Source organism: Pristis pectinata, chromosome 11 (genome assembly GCF_009764475.1).
Source record: "Pristis pectinata isolate sPriPec2 chromosome 11, sPriPec2.1.pri, whole genome shotgun sequence".
Taxonomy (NCBI): domain Eukaryota; kingdom Metazoa; phylum Chordata; class Chondrichthyes; order Rhinopristiformes; family Pristidae; genus Pristis; species Pristis pectinata.
Genome location: NC_067415.1, coordinates 64167450 through 64186911, shown reverse-complemented (window position 1 = coordinate 64186911; position 19462 = coordinate 64167450). Strand labels below are relative to the sequence as shown.

The 19462-nt window shown below is 40.3% G+C and overlaps 1 protein-coding gene and 1 pseudogene across 1 annotated transcript in view; one reads left to right on the top strand and one right to left on the bottom strand.

Moving 5' to 3' along the window:
* The window catches only part of LOC127575957 (glypican-6-like), a 785436-nt gene that overhangs the window by 164090 nt on the left and 601884 nt on the right, over positions 1-19462 (top strand).
* LOC127576331 (uncharacterized) lies at positions 7991-8156 on the bottom strand (annotated as a pseudogene).

Below are 19462 nucleotides of genomic sequence, written 5' to 3'. Positions count from 1 at the left end.
AGCACAATTCCATATAAGAAGATGCAGTGACTACCCTGGGGTTAAAAGTTCAATATCCATCTCCGTACTGATCGACCTTAGCTGCAGTGTGAATGATCTACAGGATGTATTGTGGCAACATTCCAAGGCTAATGCCACAGTACGTCAATCCTTTGCTTTCTTTCCCACACAGAGTCACTCGAGCAGCATTGCTTTACCATCATCTACCAGGTACCTGTTCAAGAGAGCACACCATCCTGATGTGGATCTGTATCACTAAAATGTCATCATTCTGGATTAATATCCTGAAATTTCCGATCAAGTGTCATTATCAGAAGACCATCATCACAGTAATTGTGATGGCCCCCAAGGAGAAGATCCATAACCATGTTCTCTAGGTAACCTGGCATTGGCAAACTTGTTAGCGTTGTCCAAACACAGAGATCAAAATTATGCTGCATTGATTCCAATAATGGCAGTGGATGTGAGAGGCAGGAGGACCAAAAAAGGCTGTGTCGATAAAGACTAAAACTAAATATCCAATACTGCAGGTGCTGGATGTTTGAATTAATAGAGAATGAATTTTGAGCACTCATAAACAGATATGAGCTAATAGTTATCAGGGAGATATGGTTGCATAATGACCAAGGCTGCGACCGGATTTACCAAGGATGGGCAGAATGGCAGAGACCTGGCAAATCACTGTTCTGATCAGGACAGTGGTAAGAAATGACTTGGGCTGAAACAATCAAGAAATAAAATCAGAGAAACAAAGGACTGCAGATGCTGGAATCTGGCTGAAAAAAACTATGATGCTGGAGGAACTCAGCAGGCCAGGCAGCATCTGTGGAGAAAAGCAGGCAGTCAACGTTTCGGGTCAGGACCCTTCTTCAGGACTGAAGATAGGAAAAGAGGAAGCCCGATATATAGGAGGGAAAAGCAGAGCAGTGTTAGGTAGACAATAGAGGGGAGGTAGGGTGGGCACAGAGTGGTGATAGGTAGATGCAGGTAAGAGATAGTTATAGGTGGGGACTGACATATCCACTGCCAGGAGAATTCCAAGCGCAAACTGGAGGAACAGCACCTCATTTTCCGCCTTGGAACCTTGAAACCTTACGGCATGAATATTGAATTCTCCCACTTTAGGTAATCCCCACCCCTCCTTCCCCACAACCTCCCCCCTTCTCTTCTCTTCTTCCCTTTCCAAGCCCCTTCTTTCCTCTCTCTTCTTACCTTTGACTCATCCCCCAGTGGATCTGCTCTCCCCTCCTCCCCCGCACCTGCCTATCACTATCTCTTACCTGCATCAACCTACCATCACCTTGTGCCCACCCCTGTCTCCCCTCTTTTGTCCACCCCTGTCTCCCCTCTTTTGTCCACCTATCACTGCTCTGCTTTTCCCTCCTATATATTGAGCTTCCCCTTTTCCTATCTTCAGTCCTGAAGAAGGGTCCTGACCTGAAACGTTGGCTGCCTGCTTTTCTCCACGGATGTTGCCTGGCCTGCTGAGTTCCTCCAGCATCATAGTGTTTTTCATCAGGAGATAAAATCAGTTGGATGAAATAAATAACAAAGAAAAGCAGTAATCAGTGAGAATAGCCTATAGGCCTGCTGTCAGTGGGTAACCCCAACCTTCATATAGATTGGCAAATCAAATTGGAAGTGGTAGTTATGCGCATGACTTCATAGAAAGATTTGAGTCAGTATCTCGGGACAAAACATTGTGTATCCGACCAGGGAACAGGATAGTTTACATTTAGTCTCACTGTAAAGGATTGTTTGGGGAAGAATGGTAACATGATATCATTTCACATTTATTTTGAGACTGACAATCTTAGGCTCCAAAGCATGATATTAAACTTAGTTAATTGCATAGGTATGAAGGAAGAATTGGGTAAAGAGGATTGAAAATTACATTAAAGGTTTTGAAGCGGGACAAGTAGTGGTGGATATTTAAAGAAATACTTAGTAGTTCTCAACAAAGAGGCACTGGAGTGTCACAATGGCTCAGCTGGTAGAGCTGCTGGCTTATAGCTCCAGTGATTGGGTTTGATCTTGACCTGCAGTGCTGTCTGTGTCGAATTTGCATGTTTTCCCTGTGAGCTCATAGGTTTCCTCAGATTCCTCTGATTTCCTTCCGTGGATTGGTAGGTCAATAGGCCACTGTAAATTGGCTCTAGGGTGTAGGCAATTGGTAGAATCTGGGACGGAGTTGATGGGAACGTGGAGAGAATGAAATTGGTTAAGCTAGGGCTAGTGTAAAAACAGGTGGTTGATGATCAGTGCAGACTGATGGGATGAAGGGTCTATTTCCACAAAATTGCAAAAGGAAGGGAAAAGTCAAAACTATTATTATTGTGAGAGCAAAAGTATTAGGTAAGGTTGATGGCCTGCATCCAAAGATTATAAAAGATATGGTTACAGAGACAGTGGGGATAGATCAGTTTTGAACATTCGATATATCTTGGATTCTGGAATGATCCCTGTGGACTGGAAAACCACAAATGTAACATTACTATTCAAAAAGAAAGGAGAGCCAAGACCTATTGTTGGGAAACTGCTGGGGTCTATTTTTTAAAGGAAGTAGTAACTTAGAAAACCATAATACAGTTGAGAACAGTGAGAATAATTTTCTATCAGGGCAATCTTGTTTGCTAAATTTATTAGGGGAAAAAAGAGGGTGGATAAGGGGAAACACGGGAAGTAGTGAGTTTGGATTTGCAAAAGGCATTTACGAAGGTACAACATAAAAGGTTTTAATAGAAGGCAATATTATCACACAATTTAGTTAATGTTTTTTTTTGGTACAGTTCTAACTGAGACAGTCAGATGGGTTATTCTTTGGAGTGAGATGTTTAAACTGAGGCAGGTAAATGTAAAAAGTTCCATGTTACTGTTGTAATGAGGAATTGTCCCTTGTGTTCTCACCAATATTTATTCCTTATCCACGAAAACAGATTATCTGGTCATTTTCATATTGTGTTTGTGGGAGCTTGCTGTTCATAAATTGGCTGCCACATTACATAACACCTGTGAACATGCTTCTATATTTTCTTCTGAATTTACCTGGTAGGCGTGTTTTAGCAACTTCCCCATTTGGATCCAGATTAAAATCCAATGCCAAATTTTGACATTGGGCCCAGGGTGCCTATTTAAATAAAGACATCAAAAACAGTGAGCCATATTGTGCTTAATCCATCTTGAATCTCTTGCTTGCCCCCCATGAAATACCCAAGGCCACAATAATCTCTCTCAGTGCCGTGGGTCCTGTCGAACTGGAGGCCACACCGCAACAACCATTGAACGGTGGAGCTGTCTGCTAGTGGTGAACAGACCTCCAGTGGACGATCCTTATGGTTTTTAACAGATTGCCCTGCCAGAAATATTTTTATTAAAAAATTTAAAATATTTTTTTACTTAAACATTTAAGAACAGTTGAATTTTAAGGAAGATTACAGTTTAGTGTGGGCGGGCAGATGGCGGACGGGCCAGTGCATTTAAAGCAGCAGAATTTAACTGCATTATCATGGTGTTTGGCACAGTACTACGTAAAGGAATATTTTAGGATAGTTTGGTTATAGTAGTAGGCTTTAAGAAGGAAAGAGCGGAAGAGAGATTTAGGAAGGAAGTTCCAGACTTTGTAGTATTCTTGGAAGAATTTATGGAAATAGACAGCCACAAGGACATAGAAGAACATTTTAAAATTGAGTCATTGTTTGATGGGGATCCCTGGAGCAGTGACAGCAGATTTGAACAAGAGTGGGACAGTCCCTGAGGATATAGAAGCATTAACAATATCAGCTAACATGAGGGATGGAAAGGAAAATTGTGTGCTTAGCAAGTTAGTGGGATCCAGGCTGGAGACTGATGTACAAGTTAAGTAATTGATTTTATGAGTTGGCCACCTGACTTCCACCAGGTGAATTTGGTTATAATCTACCCTATTATCCTCTCATTCATTAAGTTCACCTGCCAGGAATTTATCAATCACCATCTTATGTGTCTCTTAATTATGCCTTGTCATCTCATTCAAAATCTGAAAATGTTTACCTTTGCTGAGTCATTGTGTTATGTAAGGCACAAATGTATTTTGTCTCGTGTTACACATAGCTGGCATGCACACGTCTAGTTGCTATGTTTTCATAAACCTATTGTGTAGCTGTATTACTTTTGTTTTTATTACACTGCTGGCTTTGTGTGAGCTTTCTTTAATTAAACACTGAGAATATACATAGAAGGTAATCCTTGTGTTGGTGTAGGCAGTATTATTGTCAGGTTTTCTTTTTAATGAAGAAATTGGTGAAAATTATATCACTGCTGTCCTGCCCAATAGTATGGGTTTAATTTTATGGGTATGACAGATGGTGTCACCTTTGTCCACAATATCATGAATGCAGTGCTTGGCTGGCAAGTACCTTGCACAGGAAGAGGACAGTTTGGATTGCTGCACTGAGAGCCCTGACAGGTTCTCTTCCTGACTTTGAGAACTGCATTTAGCCTCATAACACATCTCTACACAGTATTGTTTCTGGCAACACCAGTAAGTCTAGTCTCTTCTTATAACTCAAGCCCTCCAGTCCTGGTAACTTCCTTGTGAATCTTTTCTGCACTCTTTCCAGCTTAATAATGTCCTTCCCACAGCTAAGTGACCAGAATCACACACAATACTCCCAAATGCGGTTCCACCAACGTCCCAAGTCTTGTACTAAGTGCCCTGACCGATGAAGGCAAGTGTGCCATGTGCCCTCTTCACTATCTTGTCTACCTGTGTTGCCACTTTTAGGAAACTGTGTGCTTGTATTCCTTGGTTTTTCTGTTCACTGACACTCCCCAGTGCCCTGCCATTTAGTGTGTAAGTCCTTTCCTCATTTAACTTCCCAAAATGCAACACTTCACACTTGTCCGAAAGAAATTCCATCCTGCTGTCCTTGGCCAACTTTCCTGAGTGACAGGTCTCGATGACAGAGCTGAAAGGGGGTCTCCTGCCGAAAGAAGTTCACCAGTTGCAGCTGATCATACTCCCCAAATCCCCCAAGTTGTGTTGGCAAACAAGCATGTAAAAAATCTCAGTAGATTCCTGTGGAAGATCAGCTTTCAAGCTTTAAAAAAATGAGCTTTGAAATTCAGTTGCGTGGCATTTTTTTCAGTTTTACACAATTCAGAATCTTTTATCCCCCAGGGTTATTACTCTGGAAATTCAACTAATAGCTTTGGGCATCAGTGTCAGGGCTGCATGGAACGCTGTCGTTTCTCATGTGTTACTGCTTTTGGAACATTGAAGGAACACTTAGAGCATTTGTCTCAGGAGTATCCATTGTTGTTGATCCAGGACAGGATTTATAGTCCCCTGGAGGAAAATAGATTAATTAACACACCAGCACAGACTTGTTAAGAACATCTTGTGTTTAACCAGTTTGATGGAATTCTTTGAAGAAATAACAGTTAGAGTTGATGAGGGTGATGCAGTCAAAAGAGTTTCAGGTTTTTTCTAAGGTACCACATAACAAGCTTACCAGCAAAGTTGAAGCACATGCCACGAAAAAGGCTAAGTAACAGACAACAGAAGATCATGGTGTAACATTCCTCGTGCTGGAGGAAGTTGAATAGTGGCATTCCCTATGGATTGGCATTGGTGGTGCTGCTGTTTAATGACGTAGCCTTGGGGCAGCAGAGGTGTATTTTTAAAATTCTCATCCATGTTTTCAAATCCATCCATGAACCTCATCTCACCTTGTCTCTTTAACTTCCTCAGGCATTTCTTTCTACTCTTGTAATTCTGATCTCTTGATCATTCCCAGTTTTCGTCACTGTTCCATTGTTGATGGTTCTGTTTCTTCCTGCTGAGGTTCTAAGCTCAGGGGTTTCACCTTGCACTTCTCCATCCCTCTGCATTTACGATATTCCCTGAAACCTACCTCTTGGTCACTTGTTTTTACATCCCCTTGGAGATCCTGGCATCAAATTTTGTTTAATATTGTCTCCTGAAATTGGTAACTTTTGCCATATTAGAGTTGATATATAAATGCAATTAAAAATATTGACAAACCTTGGAACTGTGTTTGAAACTTCAGTCAAGTTGAACAAATATTCAGGCACTAAATAGGTAATAAAGTGATAAGTTTAGAGAAATTTTAGAAAATGGGAGATGAAAGAAAAACCGAGGCCAGTTGTGGAGTTCAAACATTTTAAAAATGAGAATGTAGCTAAAGTTTGAAATTATTGAAAGCATTTTTCAGTCAAGGTGGTATGAGTCTTAAAGAGTTTATTAAAAAGACTGAAAATTTGATGTGCAATTTGAGACATCAAGTAATCAGAGGTCGTACAGATATCCATGAGCACGGAGAACAAATCTGTGGTTATTTTTCATACAAGTAATATAGGCATAAAAGAACACTGTTTCCAATATATGTCAGGCAGAATTCCATTTACCTCCTGACATGCTGTGTGAATAGCAAAAATATCCACTGTGGTTTGCCACGCAATTTAAGTATCTATCTTATTGTGGCGTTTCCTTCACTAATAGGTGCCATATTAACACTCCCTAGCTTTTAGTCACCTTGTCTGTGGACCTACTGAATGAAGAACCCTTGTGGTATTGAGACATGGATGCAGTAGAAAAATATTGCTGCTCCTGCCTGTGCCTAACCCACTAAGTAAAATCAAATGAGATTGATTTCAAGGACCATCGTCAAAAGTGAGAGCTGAAACAACAGTGATTTTTATGTTTTTGTAATTCTAATGGGAATTTCAATTTCTGACTTTATTTGCCTTAATATAAATGTTTATTCTATATTGCTGTTCTGATTTGCATACAACTGTCTATTGAGTTACCTCTGCTCTCAGTTCTTGTGCACAAGAGTGACAAGTAGACAACTAGACTTCTTAGGCAGTACCTCAGGTTGGAGGAAAACTTTGGCACAAGCTCTGTAGGTTGTGATGTGGCTGCTGAGCCCAAAGTTTGATCCGCAGAATCTACCACAGGTGGGAGAAGGTGCTTGACAGCCCAGGAACTCGGGTTTGATCCTTACCATAGGTATTGTCTGTGTGGAGTTTGCATGTTCTCCCTTTGACTGTGGGATTTCTGCCAGGTGCATTGATTTCCCCCCACCTCCCAAAGATATAGGTTGTTTGGCTCCTGTGAAATGCTCTGTAGTGAAGGTAAGTGGCAAACGGGCAAGTGAGAGAGAACGTGCTGCAAGGGAGTAAGAAGGGGAATGGGACTGGTGGGATTGCTCTGGTTAGAGCAGGCATTGATCTAATGAGCTGAATGGACACCCTCTGTGCTGCAGAAAGTAAACAAAAACATCCTTGAAGCATTTACTTTCTCCACCAGGTAATCTCTTGCCGTGACAAAGCTAGGAATGGAGTTCCTATGTCAGGAGTCTGGTGGTGGTCATACAAATGAATTTGGCCTGTCCATCAGAACTTGTTTCGATGCTGGGGTCGTTGCTATGGACACTGATGTTAGTTTGCCTATCCTACCAGTAGATTTGGTGGGCGCAGTGTTGGTTGTATCTCTCCAGAATTTTGTTGTGCTTGCTATTTCTTTCTGAGTCCATGTCTCCAAAGTGTAGTGGAGGGCAGAGATAAGTGCTGTACAGTGGTAATCATCAGTTTGAGGTCTTGATCTTCAAACACTATTTGGCACAGTCAGCCAACCACCAGCACTGGAGTTGGGGGGGAGGGCAGGGAGTGATAGCAAATGTAATCATTTATACCTAGCTTTGCTGAGAGATGCCTTCTGGGGTATGAGACGTGAACATTTAATGTCGAAGGTCAGTGTTTTGCAATGGTAGAAGCCATTGTTTTTCACATGTCTTGTAGAAGGTCTATTTGCTTGTATGCATTGGTGAATGAGTTGACGATGACTTGAAGCTTGAGTGGTCTTGGTTTGGGTTAAAGGAAACATAGGTTTTCTATTTGTCCCGTGGATTCATCCAAATGAAGTGGGAAACTTATTGGTGTTGCAAGAATGATGGAGAGCAGTGTTTCGGTGATAACACGGCCTTGTTTGAGGTCACCCCTCATCCTCCTTTGCTCCAGGAGTAGGGTGGACAGAGCAAGCCCTATTCTACCTCTTTGTTCTAAAAATCTGGTCCCCAGATAAGAGATGTATCAAATATTAAACTGGTAAGAACAGATACTAACTGCTTTTAGCCAAATTATAGAAAAGATAATAACCTGGATGTTATGTTTATAATGATAATGAAATGCATTCACTGTAGTTTGTGCATACATGCTTAAAGGAGTTAATTTAAAATCTGCTTTAGGTGACTTCTTCCTCCTCAGCCTTCTGCACACAATCAAGAGAAAATAATAATGATGAGAACTTAAGGCGCCTTCCAGAGAAGGCAGGCTGGAGTAGAAATGGAGAGAGCTCCCAGATTTGTACAAAGGGACTCTGAGGTGCTGCTGGCTCAGGCGGATGTCAGGAATGTGGTTCAGTATGCCAGATATAGGAGATCTACTAAGGCAGCAACACAAGGACCCTGTGGGGAGGTGAACTAAGGAACAATGCAAACAAAAATTATAACTCACAAGGTATGTGAAGGTGAACTCAACAAGCCTTTCAGGATTGTTCCGTCACTCTGGCTCACAAAATCCAAGTGTTTTTTTCCAAAAAGTGAGTTATTCATATTTGAATCTCAGAAAGTAAACATCTCCAATTCTCCTGAGACAGGCAGCTGCCCTCATGCAGGCAGCTGGGCACATTTCTTCCCTGCTCATGCTCAAAAAACATTATCTTTCCAAGTGTTGGCTTTAATTAGGAACCCCTCAGGTTCATGTGCTTGTGCCTGTCTTTTACAAAACCAAAATCAATGAGGAGGCTGGGGCCAGGATGGTAATTCAAAAAAACAAACAGCCCACATTATCTGTATGAGCTCTTTGAAATTGCAGTTGGTTTCAGTGAGAGAAATGTCTAAGGTGGTTCCTAGTACCTAAGGAAACAAAGGGCTTCAGATCGCAGTGGACTAGTAATACTAGAGAAACAAAGGACTGTTTTTCACCACAGGCGCTGCCTGGCCTGCTGAGTTCCTCCAGCATCGTAGTGTTTTTCTCCTAGTATCTAGATTCTGATGCTGGTCTCTGGTGCCTGGACTGGCCTCTGTTACCCAGAATTCCAGCCTCGACTTTGTTTGTGACTTGGGCTCAATGTCACGTATAGCAGAGGATCCAAGCCCTTTAATGGCTGGGACTGGGCAGACAGTGTGGGGAGTTGTCCTTACTCCAAGTCTTCAGCTGTAGCCTTGGCAGTGCTTTCTTGGTCTTCACAGGGCACAGACCTTCAGGGACATCTGTGTGATAATGTCACTGGTCGCTCCTTTTATAAGATATCTTTATTAGTCACATGTACATCGAAGCACACAGTGAATTGCATCTTTTGCGTAGAGTGTTCTGGGGGCAGCCCGCAAGTGTCACCACTCTTCCGGCGCCAACATAGCATGCCCACAACTTCCTAACCCGTACATCTTTGGAATGTGGGAGGAAACCAGAGCACCCAGAGGAAACCCATGCAGACACAGGGAGAACATGCAAACTCCTTACAGACGGTAGCCGGAATTGAACCCGGGTCGCTGGTGCTGTAATAGCATTATGCTAACCGCTACACTACCGTGCCTGCCAATTTTAAGGAATTGTGGCTGTTCTGATCAATTTTCAGTCCCACGGCCTTTGTTGGTTTTGCAGGAAAATTGTCATTCTCTGTCAGTGTTACATGGGATGGAAGGCTTTCCTTTCATCTATAGCAATTCAGATACAATATGGGACTTCAGGCTGTATGGCTGCCTGTATGTGGGATGTCTGTGCAAGTGACTGCCTGCCTCTGAGTGCAGCACCTATGTGGCTGCCTGCTGAGGGTGGGGATGTGTGTTGCTACCTGTCAATGAAGGTGTGCATTCCTGAACTAGCTCCACTTCTAGACAAACTGTTCTAGTGCATTACAACACTGGCATCTATCTGGCCATGTAGAAAATTGTCAAAAAGTTTCAAAAAGCTGGATCTCAGAAGTGAGGTAAAGTCCTTGATATCAAGGCAGCATTTGACCAATTGTGGCATCATGGAGATCTAGAAGAACAGTTAGCATCAAGGAGAAAACACTCTAGTTGTTGGAACCATACCTTGTGCAAAGGGAATTGGTTATGGTTGTTGGTGGTCAATCATTCCAGTTGCAGAATATTGTGCTGGGTGTCCTTGTTCAATTCAGTTCAATTACTTTCCTTCCATCATTCATTCCATTCAACACTATTGCACTGTGGCTGCATTGTGAGCCATTCACAAACAGCACTGCAGTTAGGCTACTCCATCAGTACCTCCCAAACCTGTAACATTTATCAGAATGATCAACAATGTCAGATGGATGATAACAACACCACTTCAGGCTCTTCAACAATCACATGCCATCCTGGCAGGGATCCTATCATTATTCCATCATCATTACTGGGTTCAAATCCTGGAAGACCCTACCGAAGTACCTTGTGAGCTTACCTTCATCTGAGGGACTTCAGTGATTCAAAGAACTGGCTCACTTCTTGGGTGTAATTAAAAATGGGCAGTAAATGCTGGCCAAGGTAGTGATGCCCACATCAATGAAAAATGAACAAATGTTAAAAAAGTCTCATCCATCAAGATCTCTGGCCCCATGTTGAGATAAACAGGATGCATGCTCTCTCTTTTTGCCTGTCTCAGTTTGCCATTAATTCAGCTACATCACTTGCAGTGGTGGTGGAGCTTCTTGGTGAGGGGTCCTTTAAGCACTGGTTCACTGATGTGTTGCTGTGCAGCTAACTGCTGGAAGCTGCGCTCAATTGAATGCAATTGTATGGAAATGTTGCCTGCTACTTTAAACTAGGATTGTGATCCAAAGGCACAATCCTTGTACATCAGCTGAGGTCTGCTTGAGTAAGCACTTCTGTGACAAAATGGATGAATCTTAATGCATGATAATTTACACATGAAGCTGTATTTTCACCTGTGCTTATGACAAGTTGCTGAAGTCTGAATTCCCTCATGATGTACCCACTAATGTATCAACCTCAAAAAAGGCAGTGAGGTTGTGGTGACTATAACTGTCAATTAGTATTCATATGTTTAGTTCTGGGAATCACGGGTGACTTTTCTCTCCAATATTTTATAATCTTGTCCCCACATCCTAGACAAGTGAGCAGGCTAGGATTGGCCAACTGACCACATTCATGTTTTCAGCTTTATTATAATTAATATATTAACATGGTAAGTTTTCTGTGAATTCATTCATAACTGAATTTTAATAAATTCTGTAAACTATTAAACAGAAACACTTTAATGTTTTCATTTTTAGCAGATATTTAGCAGATTTAGCAGTAAGCAATTCAAGAGGGATCTTTTCCCCTTCTGCCTCCTATGTGACCAGGGTGCTCACTGAATGGTTGGGGTGCAACATATGTTTAAAAGCAGGCAACATATCAGCTACCATGCAGTGAGGAAGTCCCTTGGGGCCATTTGTCTCTGACAATAGAAGAGAAATGAAAGAAGACAGGAAGGAGACTGGAGGTAGAACTCCCCTGAAAGTCTCCCGAGCCCTGGTAGCTTTCATAAATTACTGAAGAATTCAGATGAAATCTGGGGAGTTCTTCGGAAGTACCTGATAGCTGTGATGTGCAGACATGTCCACACAGTAAATGGATGGCTTCCTTTTAATTTCAAGTGAGAGTTAGGCAAATCTGGCTGTATTTATAGGTATTAACTGACAGAGAGTGATTTTTCAAAGGGTGGTATATTTGAAGGAAGAAAAGTTGTGGGAGTTGAACACTAAACTCATATTTAAACTGCTTCTCTAAGGAAGACTCTCATTGGCATCGTGCCATTGCTCCAGATTGTTATTTTTTATAATCCATCCCTGCAGACATATAAGCAACTTTTCGTAATTCTTTTCTCCAAAGCTAACAGTAAGTCTTTCCTTTGGTTCCATTGCAGCTTGTATTGTTTCCATGACCTTTATCCGTGAATATTTTAAGTCGCTGAATGAACAATTTCACAGAGATGTTTGTGATGGGCAGCATATGAAAAAGGCATATCACAAATTGAGAGATGTTTGATTTCTGGAATATAATCTGAACCAGGCAATCTAAAATTGTATAGACTACAAAATCCAACTGAAGGGAGGGTTGGGGAAACTGGCAAGATTCCCATTAAAATCCCCAGTTGGCTGGGTTTGATTAATTTTCCAGGGTCCTTTGGGATGTTTCTGATTTCTGCTACCCATCCACGATCCATGTTCTTGGAAGCTATAAGTAGATGTAAAATTAATTCAACTTTTTTTTAAAAAGATGATATTCATGTAGAACCCTCAGCCGTTTGATATTGTGTCTTTTCTCTGCTCCAGGCCCTGGATCATAACATCCTTATTAGTAAAATCCTACATAATTCCAGGCTGTTGGTTGTGGCTATCGCTTCAATACTGCCATGTAAAAGTACAACATGATGCAACTTTTTCAGAGCAAACAAACCAGTATCCCTGTTTGTCTTCTGTTAGGAGGATTAGAATGATATGGCAGTGAGAATGAAACACCATCAGGTTCTTTGTGACAAATACATCTGTATTCTATTTGGTACACACAGATGTGGAACATTATCCAAGATCTAAAATGAAAACTACTCAATTCTGTACCGGGATCGTGTATGTTAATTTTATACATTAAATACCTCCACAGTTGAGTTGTTTCCTATTGTACAATACTTATCTGCTTTAACTGTAATTATCTGGTGCTTCGACTTTCACCTTCACAATTTATCGTTGCCGTTTCAGAATCTGGAGCTATATTACATTCAGCTAAATTAGACCAAGGAATATGAATATAAAATGAAAATGTAGTTTATTTATGGAAAATTAATTTCATTTATAAATATTAAAAATCATGGAAGGGTTTTGGACTCCAAGGTTAAGTGCTATTTTAAATATGGCATATCAATCCTATGGTAATCATACAAGATTCACTAAATTTGCATGACAAATTTAAAGCCAAGTATCTGTATTTAAAATAATATTGAATTGCCTCAACAAAAATATTTATTGTGCCTGCATCAGACCTTAGGATCTGAATTTGGTGTTTCATTTGTTAAAGAGAGAGTGAAGTATTTAATATCAACAGGCTTGAATTTAATTTGTGTATATAACTTCCAAAAGGCTTATTTGTTTAAGAGTAGGAATATTAAAACAGATGGGCAAAATTTGCAGTGTGTTACCTAGAGTTAATGAAATGTTCAGTCAGGAACTGAACTATGCAAAACTTAATGGCACGGTTCTCCTAGTTACTGCTGCTTACTACCTAGGAGACTCAGTCCAGCAGTACAGGCAAAATGGAATTGTTCATGGGTCATATGTTTATTGTCCCTGGACTAAACCCTGTATCTTTAGGGAATACACAGTGTTGATGCTGTGTCCTTGAGAAGTAAATGTAAACTCCACTAATAAAATTCATATGCTGCAAATCCATATGCCAGAATGCAGATGAGTCCTTTGCTGTGGAACAGTTTAAAAACCTAATTGTTTTATAAGTACAGCCTGAAATCAACTAGTCTATCTCCTCTACAAAACTTTGTGCTGAAATTATTAAACTTGAAGTGACTGGAGCCTCTATTATGGTAATTAAAATGTTTAGCTTAAGCAAAGCAGGTCAACATAAACACAGCAGTAGGAGATTTTGCTGTCTGAAACAGATTGACATTGCACTCAGTTTAAAAAAAAATCCAAGCATACTTTAGACAGTCTTTTCCAGGGGAACTTGCAGAAATGGCTGGGAGAATTCTCTGCAGCAAGGCACTACATGGGGCAACTGAATAGAGATGCACAGAGCCAGCTGTGTCACTTTGCCAGTACTGTCAAACTGTCAAAAAAAATGAATGTTTCTGAAACATTCAGAAGCTTTAGAATCACTTGAAAACAAAAATAAATAAAAGCAAATAAATCCAAAAGTTTATTTAATTGCAAAACCCTTGGATATATGTAAATTTTAATGGCAAGTGCAAAACATTGGGCATTTAGCCCAAGTTCCCTATCCCTTGAAAGATACATTGTCGAGCTGCAGCTTACAGTGTAGCAGTACATCACCAAGAGCAATTTCAGGATTTCTGTATCCACATATGATTCCACAGAAATCCCAACATTACTGTCAGATTCCCATTTTAAAAATTCTTACAAATCTGGGCCAGTATGTTTTCCATAGTTTTCCACTCCTGTCATTGCAAAGCAATTTTATTTACTGTAAGCAGCAACAAAAAAGAACTAGAATATTTAAGAACAGTAGTTATGCCATGTATTCCATTGAAAAGTCCCTTATGAACGTCTGCCAGAAATCCTGTGTTAAAGGATACAGATTGATTTTTACACCATCCCATGATAGGTGCTATACTGGAACTACTGATATATTTGGGCATGAATGCTGTAGATGGCTGTTGGGTCATACTCAGCATTAAGTGACCTGTTATGTGACAAACTCATTGTTTCCGAATTTTCTTCATAGTCACATTTTTTTAATATTTTTAAACTACAAACATTTTAAAATTTACAGTTTAGTACAGTTAGTATTTTTGATCTGAAATCTGCTCCCACTGTCAATTACCTTCAAATTATTTCAGCTAGCAAGGCTCATATTGCTTTCCTGCTTTTCCCTGAAGCCTGTGATCAACCCATTTCTAGTCTCTTGTCCTTGGTTATTGGGTCCAGCACTTTCTCATGGTCTTGGCTTGCTCCCACCTTTTGAATGGGGAAGTTATTTCTTTAAGTATTTTTCTTCCCATCTGAAACCAGTGTAATTTGCGGCCAGTGTTTATAGGACACACTTCCTTCTCTGCACCTTGCAGGGAAATGAACAACGTGATCATAACTTGCTGCAGCTTTTCTTTGCTGCACAGATAAATCAACATGAAAATCTGTAGACCTAATGGGGTTTTGCAATTGGGTAAGGTATGGGGTGGGAGAACATTGATTTTTATGTCTGATCTTGAGGGATTCCTGTCAGCATTTTTTGTCCACCTGATGTCATTACAGGGCAGTGTTCTAAGTTTGTGTACAGCAGTTGCTCATAAAACAGGTGAGACGTTATTTAACTTAACAGGATCTCAAATGCAATACATGGGTACTGAATTAAGTAGATGGTGAGGTGCCTGTCTTATGGTCCCTTTGAAGATTGCCAGAAGAGCCATTTTCTTTCACATTTTTTTCTGAGATTTCTCTGAAGCTAGAAATATTAGCTTGATCACCCCCCGCCGTTTCATGCTACTTCCTCAATAGGTAATTCTTGGCAACTTGTCTGTAGAAAGTGTCATTTAAAGTGTGGTGAAGTAGCACTTAATCACCAATAACCTGTTCATCAATGCCCCGCTTGCATTTTCCCAGGACCACTCAGCCTCAGAACTTGTCACAACATTAGCCCAAGATGAAAATATATCATTGCTCTTTTATTGTGACTTTGTCTAAATCTTGGAATCTCTACCTAATAGCACTGGGAGTACCCTCACCAGTAGGATTACAGCAATTCAAGAAGATGGTTCACTACCAATCTTTCAAGGCCATTTAGGAATGGGGAATAAATGCTGGCCTTGCCAGGTATGCCAGTATCCTGGAAAAATAAGAAGAACAAAAACTAGTCTCTAGCGGGAAACCACAGGCTAGTTAGCTTAACATCTGCCATTGAAAAAAAATATTAAAAGCTATTATTAAAGATGTTCTCGGAGGCCAATTAGAAAAAAATTAAAGTCATCAGGCAAGATGGTTTTGTGAAAATGGAATCAAATTTAACCATTTATTAGAGTACTTTGAAAAAGTAATGTGTGCTGTGGAAAAAGGGTACCAGTGGATGTACTATAATTAGATTTCCAGAATGCATTTGATAAGGTGCTGCATCAAAAGTTATTGAGGAAAACAAGAGTTAATGGTGTAGGATGTAACATATTGCCATAGATAGAAGATTCGTTGGCCAGCAGGGAACAAAGAGTAAGCATAAATGGGTCTTCTGGTTGACAAGATATTATGAATGATGTGCCACAGAAAATTGTGCAGGAGTCTCAGTGTTTTTCAGTTTATATAAATGGCTTAGATGAATGCACCAAAGGTATAGTTGCTTAATTTTCCATTAAAGCAAAGTTGGAAGGTAAATTGTGAAGAAGTTATAAGCAGGCCACAAAAGGATAGATGTGTTAAGTAATTGGGTAAAGATCGAGCAAATGGGGTATAATGTGAGAAATGCAAAATGGTCCATCTAAGCACGACAGATCAAAAGGCATATTATCTAACTAGTGAGAAGTTGCAGGGCTTTCCCAGTGCATGATTCTCAATATGCTAGTATGCAGGTGTTACAAGTAATTAGCAAAGCTAACGGAATGTTATTGTTTAATGTGAGGAAAATTGAATGTAAAGATAAGGAGGTAATGCTTCAGTTATATGGGACTTTGGTGGGACCACACCTAGAGTGCTATGCACAATATTGGTCTCCTTATTTAATGTCTATGCACTGAAGAAATTTAGAGAGGTTTTTGGAATGGGAGAATTGGCTTATTAGGGTTACAATCAGATCAGCCATTATCTTATTAAATGGTGCAGCAGGTTCGAGACTGAGTGTCCTGCTTCTGCTCCTAATTCACATGTTGGTATGTACCCAAAAGTTTCAGTGATCATAATTCTGTCCATATATGGATATTTAGGCACACTCCATTGGCCCAATCAATATTCTAGCTTACTTATTTCTATTATGCTCACTCTAATGCAAAATAAATAATACTACACTGTCGTGTTAAGAAGATAAATTGAACCTACTTTCTTGCCAGTGAGATGATTAAATGGCTCCCTCTTCATTAATAAATAAATCATGTCAGTATGCCATCCCCTTTGCCACCAAATAATTCAATAAACATCTGTGATTCCTGTATTATTAAATCTCAGCATCACTGTCCCATGTAAATTAATAAAATTAACCTTCATTGATAAAAATAAATAGCTGCTGGTGGAACATTTTTTTGCAGCAGTGGTGCACTGTGACAACATACAAGTGTTTGCTGTTTAGAGCAGGAAATATGACTTCTAATAAGAATTAGAATTGCCTTGCAAATCACTCAATTATTTCAACACCACCTTTGCCATGGACCTGTCAATGTGCTCTCGTTATCCAGACTATTGTGAATTAAACTGAAGAAAGATTTGATTATTCCATAGCACCTTTGAGCTAAAAATTATTTCTAGAGAAACAAAGGACTGCAGATGCTGGATCAAAAATTCTTACTGCCAGGAACAGCTCATTGCACTGATGGTGAACAATAGGTTAATGCTTGTTTTGTGTGAAGGCTGACCAATACAATATTCTCTTTACACACAAGGCTCAAGGTGAAATGTCATTTAGGTTAGGTCTTGTTAATGCACACAGTAGCCTTTCATATCAGGTAAGGCACAGCTTATGACTTGTGCGGTCAGGGGTGGTGGAGGGAGTCCAATGGGAAGCAAGGATCAGCAGAACAGCAGAATAGGTTATGGGAGCACAAAGCTTGGGTCAAGGCAGAGGTTTCTAAGGAAGCTGTACTGGTTAGATAATGGAGAAGATGGTTATTATTAAGATGTGGTGGAGGCAGAGATTGGGATCATGACTTGGCCAAAGTATGACAGTTCAAGGGAAACCCACCCAAAGGCACTGGATCTCACGTTAGTAGTGAAAACCTGCTTCTGCATGAGTGGCCAATTACATGTTTGGGTCATACACAGGCATTTGAATCTCCTGGAATCATAGAAATGTACAGCACAGAAATAGCCCAGTATGGCCCACCTCGTCCATACCAACCATGACGCCTATCTATGCTAATTCCATTTGCCCTCATTAGGCCTGTATCCCTCTACTCCTTTCCTATCCAAGAACGCGTCCAAACATCTCTTAAACATTGTCATTATATTTGTTTCCGCTACTTCCTTTGGCAGCTTGTTCCAAATATTCACCACCCTCAGTGTGGAAAAACTTACCCTTCAGATCTCCTTTAGCTTTCTCCCTCTTACTTTAAAACTGTACCCACTCATTTGAGACTCCCCTGCCCTGGGAAAAAGATTCTGACCATCTATTCTATCTGTGCCCTTCATAATTTTGTAAACTTCTTTAAGGTCACCCCTCAGCCGACTACAAGCCAATGAGAATATCAATGAGAGTGAGAGATCCCAGCCTATCCAATCTCTCCTTATAACTTCCATTCCAGGCAGCATCCTGGTGAATCTCTTCTGCACTTTCTATAATGCTAGCAAATCCTTCCTGTAGTGTGACAACCAGGTCTGTACACTATACTTCAAGTGCGATCTAACCAACATTTTGTACAACTGCAGCATGACGTCCCAAATCTAATAATGCCTTGGTCGATGAAGGCAAGCATAACAAATGCTTTTTCCACTACCCTATCCACCTATGTCACCACTTTCAGGGAATTATAGGCTTGTACCCAAAGTGTCTCTGTACATCAGCACTCCTGAGGTCTCTGCCATTCACTCTGTATGTCCTAACTGAATTTGACCTCCAAAATGCATTACCAAATACCTGTCTGGATTAAATTCCATCTACCACCAATCCACCCAACCGTTTATCTGATCAGAGTCCCAGAAGTGGGGTCCAAAAATATACTGTACACCAGCAGATGCTACTACTTATGTTTGAGTGCCTCCATGTGTCTGTGTTTCTTTCTTATGGAGGACTGGATGTAATTTTGTGTGGATTTATGATCATGGCAGTAGATAACTGTTCACTTGCAATTCAGTTCTGTAGCAAACATATACATTGCTTTGTACAATAGAATCTCTAGGCCTCTGATTATCTGGATATATCTTGCCTTATTTTCCTACTTAGTTTATAAATATTAGTGAAACATCAGACATGCTGTCTTACAGGTAAAAATGAATGCATTATATAAGCTATTGATAATATTCGGAGATGCTTCCAGATTCGTTGTACCTGGCAGAGCATTTTGGTATTGGCAATCAATAGTTTAAAAAAAATAAATAAAATTTACCAAACTGAACAAATAAATTTAGTGTGCACGTGTGTGTGTTTACTATCTGAGATAGAATTTATTATTATGTAAATTGACAGAATGAAAGCTCGGTTATCACTGGAGTTTATTCTTACTGTGTTTTGAAAGTTACTTTGCAGTTGATCTTTGGTCTTGCTTTGCTGTCTTGGACTATGTAGAATCCAAGAATACAGATATTTCCCAATCCATGTTATGGAACCTTTCAGCTGTCTGCTAAAATATGAGGTTATGACCAGTGTAGACATTCTCCTGTGTCTCCTGTCCCAGTGGGGGGAAGACGTTGATGCCCCTTTACCTGCAGCATCTGTGGAGCCTGGTAAACAGACTGTTAGTGCTCATTGTGTATCAAGCTATCAGTCATGAGCAAATATTGACTTGGCTAGAGTTATATAATTTGCAACAAAGTGGACTGAAATGAAGTTTAAATGAGATGTAAGGAAAAGTATGAATGAGAAAG